Genomic DNA, 11523 nt, shown 5'->3' on the forward strand with positions numbered 1-11523 from the left:
TCTATCTTCAACTCTGAAGAAAATGGCAACACCAACAACGCTGATGAAGGCAATGATGACTATGCCCCCACCTATTGCTTCATGGCAAAGGCTGCTAAGGTAACTAAATACCCCTCCTCTGAATCAAGTGAGGATGAATCTGATGAAAATCTTAAGCCTATCTACTCTAAACTTGCTAAGATTGCTGTGAAACAACAAAAGGCTATTGAAAAACTTCAAAACATGCTAGATAAAAGTGATGATATGTTGGGTGAAGAAATGGACCGCACTAAAGACTTAACTGAAAATCTTCAGAGACTTCAGTCTAAGTTTGACAACCTTCAGAGTCATCATAAAACACTCTTAACTGATCATGAGAAGCTTTCTTATGAATTTCTTCAAAGAAAGCAAGATCTTGAGAAGCTAAGAGTGAGTTATGAAGATCTACAGAAGGAGCGCGATTCATTACTTGCTCAACAAATCAGCGCCACTCAGGAACAGTTTGATCCTCCATGTTTAAAGTGCATTGAATGTGAATCTGCTAATTCTTCACCTGAATGTTCAAATGCTTCAAATGTTACAAATTCTTCACCTGCCTCTGCTATCACTAATTCCTTATCTGAGGACATTGCTAGTATCACTGACAATGCAGGGCTGAAGGAATTGTATATGACAGGCATGTACAAAAGCCTCAAAGGGCATCAGACTCTTTGTGATGTGCTTAAAAAGCAGATCCTCAACAGAAACCCTAGGAAAGAGGGTATTGCCTTTGAGAGGAAACTCAATGCTGATGGAACATATTGGAAGCCTGAGCAGTACCCCAAAACCTCATGGGTTGCTGCAAAGGGACCTCCAGTTGATCCATCTAACTTATCTGGCTTTACATGTGAATCTCCTCATTCTTCTGATGAGTCATTTGACTCCAACTATAAACTGTCCAAAAATCAGAATGGTGAAGTATTTGCTAGATATGTTGGCACTAACTGCAGGAACGGTTCCCCTATGAAGAAAATCTGGGTTCCCAAAAGTTATGTTGAAAGTCTTCAGGTGAATGTCCTCATGACACCACCAGTGAAGAACAGGAACCCCAGATCAAACTCTTCATATGGACCAAATTCTTCATATGGATCCAAGTCCTCATACGGACCAAATTCCTCACATGGATCAAATTCCTCAAAAGGATCAAAGTCCTCATATGAACATCATCGTGCTAACAACTCTGTTTCGCAGGGTAAAGCTAAGGGCTATGAATATGAGCATTATTCTTCAAATCATTATGTTCATAAGTCCTCGAAGAATTTCTGCTTATTCATATGCTTAACCTAACCCTTCTTATGTGAAAAGAAATGGGTTGGCATCTTTGCCACCTTTCTCATATGGTGCTCGCAGAGTGATGAACTCTTTGCCAACCCTCCAGATGTGGGTGGTGAAGAAAAAGAACTAATCTCTTATGCAGGGTCAGGTCTCCAGACGTGCTTTAACGTCTGAAGAATTTGCTGGGGGCCTGACAAAATGCCTGAAAGGACGCAGGCTAATCATGATGAAATGAACCTTCATTTCACACGTCCTCATACTGCTTATCTGTGCTATTGCTTGATGAAATTGAACTGATGATACCGATGTCATATTCTTCACTGATGAACTATATGAGTTTGTAAGATGCACTAATTCATCTGCAGGATGATCAACCCAAAGAAAATGAGTGGGTCCTCGATAGTGGATGTACAAATCACATGACTGGTCACAAGAATCTATTGATGGATGCTCCATTAACACCGTCACATCTGAAGCATATCATCTTCGCTGACAAAGGCAAAAGTCGGGTATTGGGTCTAGGTAAGGTTGCGATCTCTAAGGATCAACACATGGACAAAGTCATGCTTGTCGAGTCCTTAGGATACAACCTCATGTCTGTCTCAATGCTTTGTGATCTGGATATGGTTGTTGTCTTTGGCAAGTATCGTTGTGTTGTGATCATGGAAGCTGACAATTCCAAAGTCTTCGAAGGCTTTAGGAGAGGAGACTTGTACATTGTTGATTTCTCTATAGGACCACAACCTGCCGTGTGCTTATTTGCAAAAGCTTCAGAAGGCTGGCTATGGCATCGACGACTTGGTCATGCTGGCATGAGGAATCTGCACACGCTCACGAAGAAGAAGCATGTCATTGGCATTGAGAATGTCAAATTCCTCAAGGATCACCTGTGTGGTGCCTGTGAAGCTGGAAAAATGACCAAGGCCAAGCATCCAGCGAAGACTATCATGACTACCACTCGACCATTTGAATTGCTTCACATGGATCTCTTCGGTCCTAATCATTATTCTGCTGTGACTAATGATGCATCTCTATATGGCTTTGTTATTGTTGATGATTACTCTCGTTACACATGGGTGCACATTGTTACTTACAAACATGAAGTGCAGGAAGTCTTCAAACGATTTTCCTCGAGGGCTTCAACCAACTTTGGTGTGAAAATCAAGCACATCAGGAGTGACAATGGAACTGAGTTCAAGAATTCCGGTCTTGATGGCTATCTTGATGAACTTGGTATTACTCATGAATTATCTGCTCCTTATACTCCTCAGTAAAATGGCGTCGTGGAGCGCAAGAACAGAACTCTTGTTGATATGGCTCACACTATGCTTGATGAATACAAAACCCCTCATCGGTTTTGGATTGATGCAATTGATACCGTGTGCCACATCATCAACAGAGTATATCTTCACAAATTCTTCAAAAAGACTGCCTATGAACTCCTCACTGACAAGAAACCCAATGTGAGTTATTTCAAAGTCTTCGGTGCTAAATGTTGGATTAGAGATCCTCATCACAATGCTAAATTTGCACCGAAAGCACATGAAGGTTTTATGCTTGGTTACGAAAAGGACTCGCACACCTACAGAGTCTTCAACATCGCTCTTCACAAGATTGTTGAAAATGTAGATGTGCGGTTCGGTGAAACTAATGGCTCGCAAAGAGAGCACCTACCTTCTGTGATAGATGAACCAGGACCTGAAGATTCTATCAAGTTCAAGGCTACTGAGGATGTCATTCCTACCGAAGAAACTGTTGAAAAATTCATTCCAGAACGCGAAGATCGTCGAGTAGATGCACCTGAAGATAATGCTGAAGAAAATGGTGCTGAAGAAAATGCTGATCAAATTCCTCGACGACAACCAGCTCATCCTCGCGTTGCAAAAGAAGTGCAAGTTGAAAAGATCCTCGATGACATTGAAGCACCAGGTCCTCTCACACGCTCAAAAGCTTCACATTTATCTAACTTTTGTGGGCACTATGCTTTTGTCTCTATCACAGAGCCCACCAAGGTAGATGAAGCATTTCTGGAGCCTGAGTGGATCCAGGCCATGCAAGAAGAATTACATCAGTTCCAGCTCAATAATGTCTGGGAACTGGTCAAACGTCTAGATCCTCACAAGCATAATATAATCAGCACAAAGTGGATCTACCGCAACAAGCAAGATGAAAATGGCCTTGTGGTGAGGAATAAGGCACGACTTGTAGCTCAAGGCTACACACAGGTTGAAGGAGTTGATTTCGATGAAACTTTTGCACCTGTGGCTAGACTCGAGGCCATTCGCATATTACTTGCATATGCTAACCATCATAATATCACTTTATATCAAATGGATGTGAAAAGTGCATTCCTCAATGGTAAGCTTGAGGAAGAAGTGTATGTTGCTCAACCCCCAGGTTTTGAAGATCCTAAGAATCCCGACAAAGTCTTCAGACTCAACAAGGCCCTCTATGGCCTCAAGCAGGCCCCTCGGGCGTGGTATGACACTTTGAAGGATTTCTTCGTGAAGAATGGCTTCACACCCGGTTCACTCGACCCTACTCTCTTTACTAAATCTTATGATGGTGAACTGTTTGTGTGCCAAATATACGTTGATGATATTATCTTTGGCTGTACTGACAAACATTATAGTGATGAATTTGCCTACATGATGAGTGAAGAATATCAAATGTCTATGATGGGAGAGTTGAAATTCTTTTTAGGTCTTCAAATTCATCAACAGCACAATGGCATATTCATATCTCAGGAGAAATACCTCAAGGATGTACTGAGGAAATTCGGCATGCAAGATTGCAAAGGAGTCAAAATTCCTATGCCCACAAATGGCCATCTATGCACTGATGAAAATGGTATTGACTTCGATCACAAGGTATACCTCTCCATGATTGGTTCTTTATTGTACTTATGTGCATCTAGGCCAGATATAATACTTAGTGTTCGATTTCAAGCTTCATCGAAGGAATCGCACCATAAGGCTGTGAAGCATATTCTTCGATATCTTGCTCACACACCAACACTAGGATTATGGTACCCGAAGGGCTCTACTTTTGATCTCATTGGATATTCTGACTCTGACTATGTTGGTGATCGTGTGGACTGCAAGTCAACATCTGGTACTTGTCATTTCCTCGGACGATCTCTGGTCTGTTGGTCCTTGAAGAAACAGAACTGCGTATCACTGTCTACTGCTGAAGCTGAGTATATTGCTGCTGGTTCTTGCTGTGCTCGATTGCTGTGGACGAAGCAAACTCTCAAGGACTACTGCTCATAACCCAGTTCAGCACTCGAAGTGTGACGCCCGGGTAATCAAGCTACAATAACCCTCTGGTAATGATGCCACGTCACCTCGATTATTGTTGATAATCTCGCGTTATTTCAGAACCGATCCAAATTCAAATTTGAATTTAAGTCAAACAATAAAAGTTTTCAAACATTAAAATAAAAATGTTTGGTTTGTACCAAATATTACAAAGGTAATTATGGTGCAACAAACCCATTTTTATAAAATGCCTAAGTAATTTAAAATGATTTAAAAACAGAAAAGAAAATAAATAAAAGAAAGAAAATACAAAATAGAAAACAAACAAACAAAAAAAAGGGCCCCCCGGGCCAGCCGACCCGACAGGCTGGCCCGTTCGGCCACACCAACCGGCCCAACCCCTCCCCTTCATAACCCCCCCACCAAGGGGAAAACCCTAACCCATCCACCCCGTCACCCCCCACTCCCCACGCCTCTCCTTTCCCCTTCCGATCCGATCTGGATCGGGGACGAGCCCGCTCCCCACCCCCCCCCCCACCTCGCGACGCCAGCGCCCCAACCCAGTCGCCGGGCACCCCATCGCCTCGACCCCGCGTCGGCCCCCCCTCCCCTCTCCCGATCTGGATCGGGATCGAGGGAGGAGACCACCGAAACCACTCGCCGGGCGCCATCACCGACGCCGCTCGCCGCCCCCCCCCCCACGCCAAGACCGCGCCGACGCCCGGAGCTCCCCCCCCCGGCCTGCTTCCGCGTCGACCCCGTCGTCTCTGTCGACCACCCCGACACCCACTGCCCCGTTCCCTACGCCCCAATGTGAGCCTCGCCGCGCTCGCCTCCGCCTTGTTCCTCCCCTTCCTCTATCCCGTGCCACGCCGGGGTGAGCATGCACTCACCGTGCCCAGCGCGCCCTCTGCGTCGTGCTCCCCGCGAGCCCCCTGTTGGGGAACGTAGCAGAAATTCAAAATTTTCCTACGTGTCACCAAGATCTATCTATGGAGAAACCAGCAATGAGGGGAAGGAGAGTGCATCTACATACCCTTGTAGATCACTAAGCGGAAGCGTTCAAGAGAACGGGGTTGAAGGAGTCGTACTCGTCGTGATTCAAATCACCGGAGATCCTAGTGCCGAACGGACGGCACCTCCGCGTTCAACACACGTATAGCCCGGTGACGTCTCCCACGCCTTGATCCAGCAAGGAGAGAGGGAGAGGTTGAGGAAGACTCCATCCAACAGCAGCACAACGACGTGGTGGTGGTGGAGGAGCGTGGCAATCCTGCAGGGCTTCGCCAAGCACCACGGGAGAGGAGGAGTAGGGAGAGAGGTAGGGCTGCACCAAGAGGGAGAAGTTCTCATGTTTTGGGCTGCTCCAATGCCTCAAGTATATATAGGGGGAAGGGGGGCTGCGCCCCCTTTAGGGTTTCCCACCCCAAGGGGTGCGGCCAAGGGGGGGAGGAGTGCCTCCCAAGCCAAGTGGAGGCCCTCCCCCTTAGGGTTTCCCCCTCCCATGCGCATGGGCCTTGGGGGGCTGGTTCCCTTGGCCCATAAAGGCTAGGGCGCCCCCTTACAGCCCATGCTACTGTATTGGACGTGGTGGAACAATTTCCGGACCTCCGTACCCCTCCGGAATCCTCCGGAACCTTCTGGAAGCTTCCCGGTACAATACCGAAAAAACCCGAACTTTTTCCGGAACCCGAACAACAACTTTCCATATATAAATCTTTACCCCCGGACCATTCCGGAACTCCTCGTGACGTCCGGGATCTCATCCGGGACTCCGAACAACATTTGGTAACCACATACAAACTTCCTTTATAACCCTAGCATCATCGAACCTTAAGTGTGTAGACCCTACGGGTTCGGGAGACATGTAGACATGACCGAGACGTTCTCCGGTCAATAACCAACAGCGGGATCTGGATACCCATATTGGCTCCCACATGTTCCACGATGATCTCATCGGATGAACCACGATGTCAAGGACTCAATCGATCCCATATACAATTCCCTTTGTCTAGCGGTATTGTACTTGCCCGAGATTCGATTGTCGGTATACCGATACCTTGTTCAATCTCGTTACCGGCAAGTCTCTTTACTCATTCCGTAACACATCATCCCGTGATCAACTCCTTGATCACATTGTGCACATTAGGATGATGTCCTACCGAGTGGGCCCAGAGATACCTCTCCGTTTACACGGAGTGACAAATCCCAGTCTCGATTCGTGCCAACCCAACAGACACTTTCGGAGATACCTGTAATGCACCTTTGTAGCCACCCAGTTACGTTGTGACGTTTGATACACCCAAAGCACTCCTACGGTATCCAGGAGTTACACGCTCTCATGGTCAAAGGAAGAGATACTTGACATTGGCAAAGCTCTAGCAAACGAACTACACGATCTTTGTGCTATGCTTAGGATTGGGTCTTGTCCATCACATCATTCTCCTAATGATGTGATCCCGTTATCAACGACATCCAATGTCCATAGTCAGGAAACCATGACTATCTGTTGATCACAACGAGCTAGTCAACTAGAGGCTCACTAGGGACATATTGTGGTCTTTGTATTCACACGTGTATTACGATTTCCGGATAATACAGTTATAGCATGAATAAAAGACTATTATCATGAACAAAGAAATATAATAATAACACTTTTATTATTGCTTCTAGGGCATATTTCCAACAGTCTCCCACTTGCACTAGAGTCAATAATCTAGTTCACATCACCATGTGATTAACACTGACAGGTCACATCACCATGTGACCAACATCCAAGAGTTTTGGGTTTGATCATGTTGCTTGTGAGAGAGGTTTTTAGTCAACGGGTCTGAACCTTTCAGATCCGTGTGTGCTTTACAAATCTCTATGTCATCTCCTAGATGCAGCTACCACGCTCTATTTGGAGCTATTCCAAATAACTGTTCTACTTGGAGCTATTCTAAATTGTTGCTCCATTATATGTATCCGGTATCTCTACTTAGAGCTATCCGGATAGGTGTTAAGCTTGCATCGACGTAACCTTTACGACGAACTCTTTTACCACCTCCATAATCGAGAAAATTCCTTAGTCCACTAGTTACTAAGGATAACTTTGACCGCTGTCTGTGATCCATTCTTGGATCACTCTTGTACCCCTTGACTAACTCATGGCAAGGCACACTTCAGGTGCGGTACACAGCATAGCATACTGTAGAGCCTATGTCTTAAGCATAGGAGACGACCTCCGTCCTTTCTCTCTATTCTTCCATGGTCGAGCTTTAAGTCTTAACTTCGTACCTTACAACTCAGGCAAGAACTTCTTCTTTGACTGATCCATCTTGAACACCTTCAAGATCATGTCAAGGTATGTGCTCATTTGAAAGTACCATTAAGCGTTTTGATCCATCCTTATAGATCTTGATGCTCAACGTTCTAGTAGCTTAATCCAGGTTTTCCATTGAAAAACACTTTTCAAATAACCCTATATGCTTTCCAGAAATCCTACGTCATTTCCGATCAACAACATGTTAACAACACATACTCATCGGTAAATCTATAGGGCTCCCACTCACTTCTTTGGAAATACAAGTTTCTCATAAACTTTGTATACACCAAAATCTTTGATCATCTCATCAAAGCGCACATTCCAACTCCGAGATGCTTACTCCAGTCCTTAGAAGGATTGCTGGAGCTAGCATAGCTTTTAGCATCCTTAGGATCGACAAAACCTTTCTGATTGTATTACATACAACCTTTCCATACGAAGACTGGTAAGGAAACTCGTTTTGTCATCCATCTGCCAGATTTCATAAATGCAGCTAATGCTAACATGAATCCGACGGACTTTAAGCATCGCTGTGGATGAGAAAATCTCATCGTAGTCAACTCCTTGAACTTGTGAAAAACTCTTCGCCACAAGTCGAGCTTCATAGATGGTGACATTACCATCCACGTCCGTCTTGTTCTTAAAGATCCATTTATCTCAATGGCTTGCCGATCATCGGGCAAGTCCACCAAAGTCCATGCTTTGTTCTGATACATGGATCCTATCTCGGATTTCATGGCTTCTAACCATTTGTCGGAATTTGGGCCCACCATTGCTTCTCCATAGCTCGTAGGTTCATTGGTATCTAGCAACATGACCTTCAAGACAGGATTACTGTACCACTCTGAAGTAGTACGTATCCTTGTCACCCTACGAGGTACGGCAGTGACTTGATCCGAAGCTTCATGATCACTATCATAAGCTTCTACTTCAATTGGTGTAGGTGCCACATGAACAACTTCCTGTGCCCTGATACACACTGGTTGAAGTGATGGTTCAATAACCATATCAAGTCTCCACCATTCTCCCACTCAACTCTTTCGAGAGAAACCTTTCCTCGAGAAAGGACCCGATTCAAGAAACAATACATATTGCTTTCGGACCTGAATTAGGAGGTATACCCAACTGTTTTGGGTGTCCTATGAAGATGCATTTTATCCGCTTTGAGTTCGAGCTTATCAATCCTGAAACTTTTTCACATAAGCATCGCAGCCCCAAACCTTTAAGAAACGACAACTTAGGTTTCTCTAAACCATAATTCATACGGTGTCATCTCAACGGAATTACGTGGTGCCCTATTTAAAGTGAATGTGGTTGTCTCTAATGGCTAACCCATGAACAATAGTGGTAATTCGATAAGAGACATCATGGTAGCCACCATATCCAATAGGGTGCAACTATGATGTTCGGACACACCATCACACTATGGTGTTCCAGGCGGTATTAATTGTAAAACAATTTCCACAATGTCTTAATTGCGTGCCAAAACTCGTAACTCAGATATTCATCTCTATGATCATATCATAGACATTTTATCCTCTTGTCACAATGATCTTCTACTTCACTCTGAAATTACTTGAACCATTCAATAATTCAGACTTGTGTTTCATCAAGAAAATATTCTCAACATCTACTCGAATCATCTGTGAAGTAAGAACATAACGATATTCACTGCATGCCTCAGCACTCATTGGACTGCTCACATCAAGATGTGTTACTTCCAACAAGTTGCTATCTTGTTCCATCTTACTGAAAAGAGGCTTTTCAGTCATCTTGCCCATGTGGTATGATTTGCATGTCTCAAGTGATTCAAAATCAAGTGAGTCCAAACGATCCATCTGCATGGAGTTTCTTCATGCGTATACACCAATAGACATGGTTCGCATGTCTCACACTTTTCAAAAACGAGTGAGTCTAAAGATCCATCAACATGGAGCTTCTTCATGCGTTTTATACCAATATGACTTACATGGCAGTTCCACAAGCAAGTGGTACTATCATTACTATCTTATATCTTTTGGCATGAAAATGTGTATCACTATGATCGAGATTCAATAAACCATTCCTTTAGGTGCAAGACCATTGAAGGTATTATTCAAATAAATAGAGTAACCATTATTCTCTTTAAATGAATAACCGTATTGCGATAGTCATAATCCAATCATGTCTATGCTCAACGCAAACACCAAATAACAATTATTCAGGTTTTAACATCAATCTCGATGGTAGAAGGGAGCGTGCGATGCTTGATCACATCAACATTGGAAACACTTCCAACACATATCGTCAGCTCACCTTTAGCTAGTCTCTGTTTATTCCGTAGCTTTTATTTCGAGTTACTAACACTTAGCAACCGAACCGGTATCTAATACCCTGGTGCTACTAGAAGTACTAGTAAAGTACACATTAACATAATGTATATCCAATATACTTCTATCGATCTTGCCAGCCTTCTTATCTACCAAGTATCTAGGGTAATCCTACTCCAGCGGCTATTCCCCTTATCACAGAAGCACTTAGTCTCGGGTTTGGGTTCAACCTCTGGGTTTCTTCACTAGAGCAGCAGCTGATTTGTTGTTTCATGAAGTATCCCTTCTTGCCCTTGCCCTTCTTGAAACTAGTGGTTTCACCAACCATCAACAATTGATGCTCCTTCTTGATTTCTACTTTCGCGGTGTCAAACATCGTGAATACCTCAAGGATCATCATATCTATCCCTGATTTGTTATAGTTCATCACGAAGCTCTAGCAGCTTGGTGGCAATGTCTTTGGAGAAACATCACTATCTCATCTGGAAGATCAACTCCCACTCGATTCAAGTGATTGTTGCACTCAGACAATCTGAGCACAAGCTCAACGATTGAGCTTTTCTCCCTTAGTTTGCAGGCTAAGAAAATCGTCAGAGGTCTTATACCTCTTGACGTGGGCACGAGCCTGAAATCCCAATTTCAGCCCTCGAAACATCTCATATGTTCCGCGATGTTTCGAAAAACATCTTTGGTGCCTCTACTTAAGCCATTTAACTGAACTATCACGTAGTTATCAAAACGTGTATGTCCGATGTTCGCAACATCCACAAACGACGTTTGGGGTTCAGCACACTGAGCAGTGCATTAAGGACATAAGCTTTCTACTGTCTGCATAATTGCTACTATCAACTTTCAACTATATTTTCTCTAGGAACATATCTAAACAGTGGAACTAAAGCGCGAGCTTACGACATAATTTGCAAAAGGTCTTTTGACTATGTTCAAGATAATTAAGTTCATCTTATGAACTCCCACTCAGATAGACATCCCTCTGGTCATCTAAGTGATTACATGATCCGAGTCAACTAGGCCGTGTCCGATCATCACGTGAGACGGACTAGTCATCATCGGTGAACATCTTCATGCTCGACCTTTCGGTCTCCGTGTTCCGAGGCCATGTCTGTACATGCTAGGCTCGTCAAGTTAACCCTAAGTGTTTTCGCTGTGTAAAACTGTCTTACACCCGTTGTATGTGAACGTAAGAATCCATCACACCCGATCATCACGTGGTGCTTAGAAGCGACGAACTGTAGCAACGGTGCACAGTTAGGGGAGAACACTTCTTGAAATTTTGTAAGGGATCATCTTATTTACTACCGTCGTCCTAAGTAAACAAGATGCATAAACATGATAA

This window comes from Triticum aestivum, chromosome 6B, assembly GCF_018294505.1.
Source record: "Triticum aestivum cultivar Chinese Spring chromosome 6B, IWGSC CS RefSeq v2.1, whole genome shotgun sequence".
Lineage (NCBI taxonomy): Eukaryota > Viridiplantae > Streptophyta > Magnoliopsida > Poales > Poaceae > Triticum > Triticum aestivum.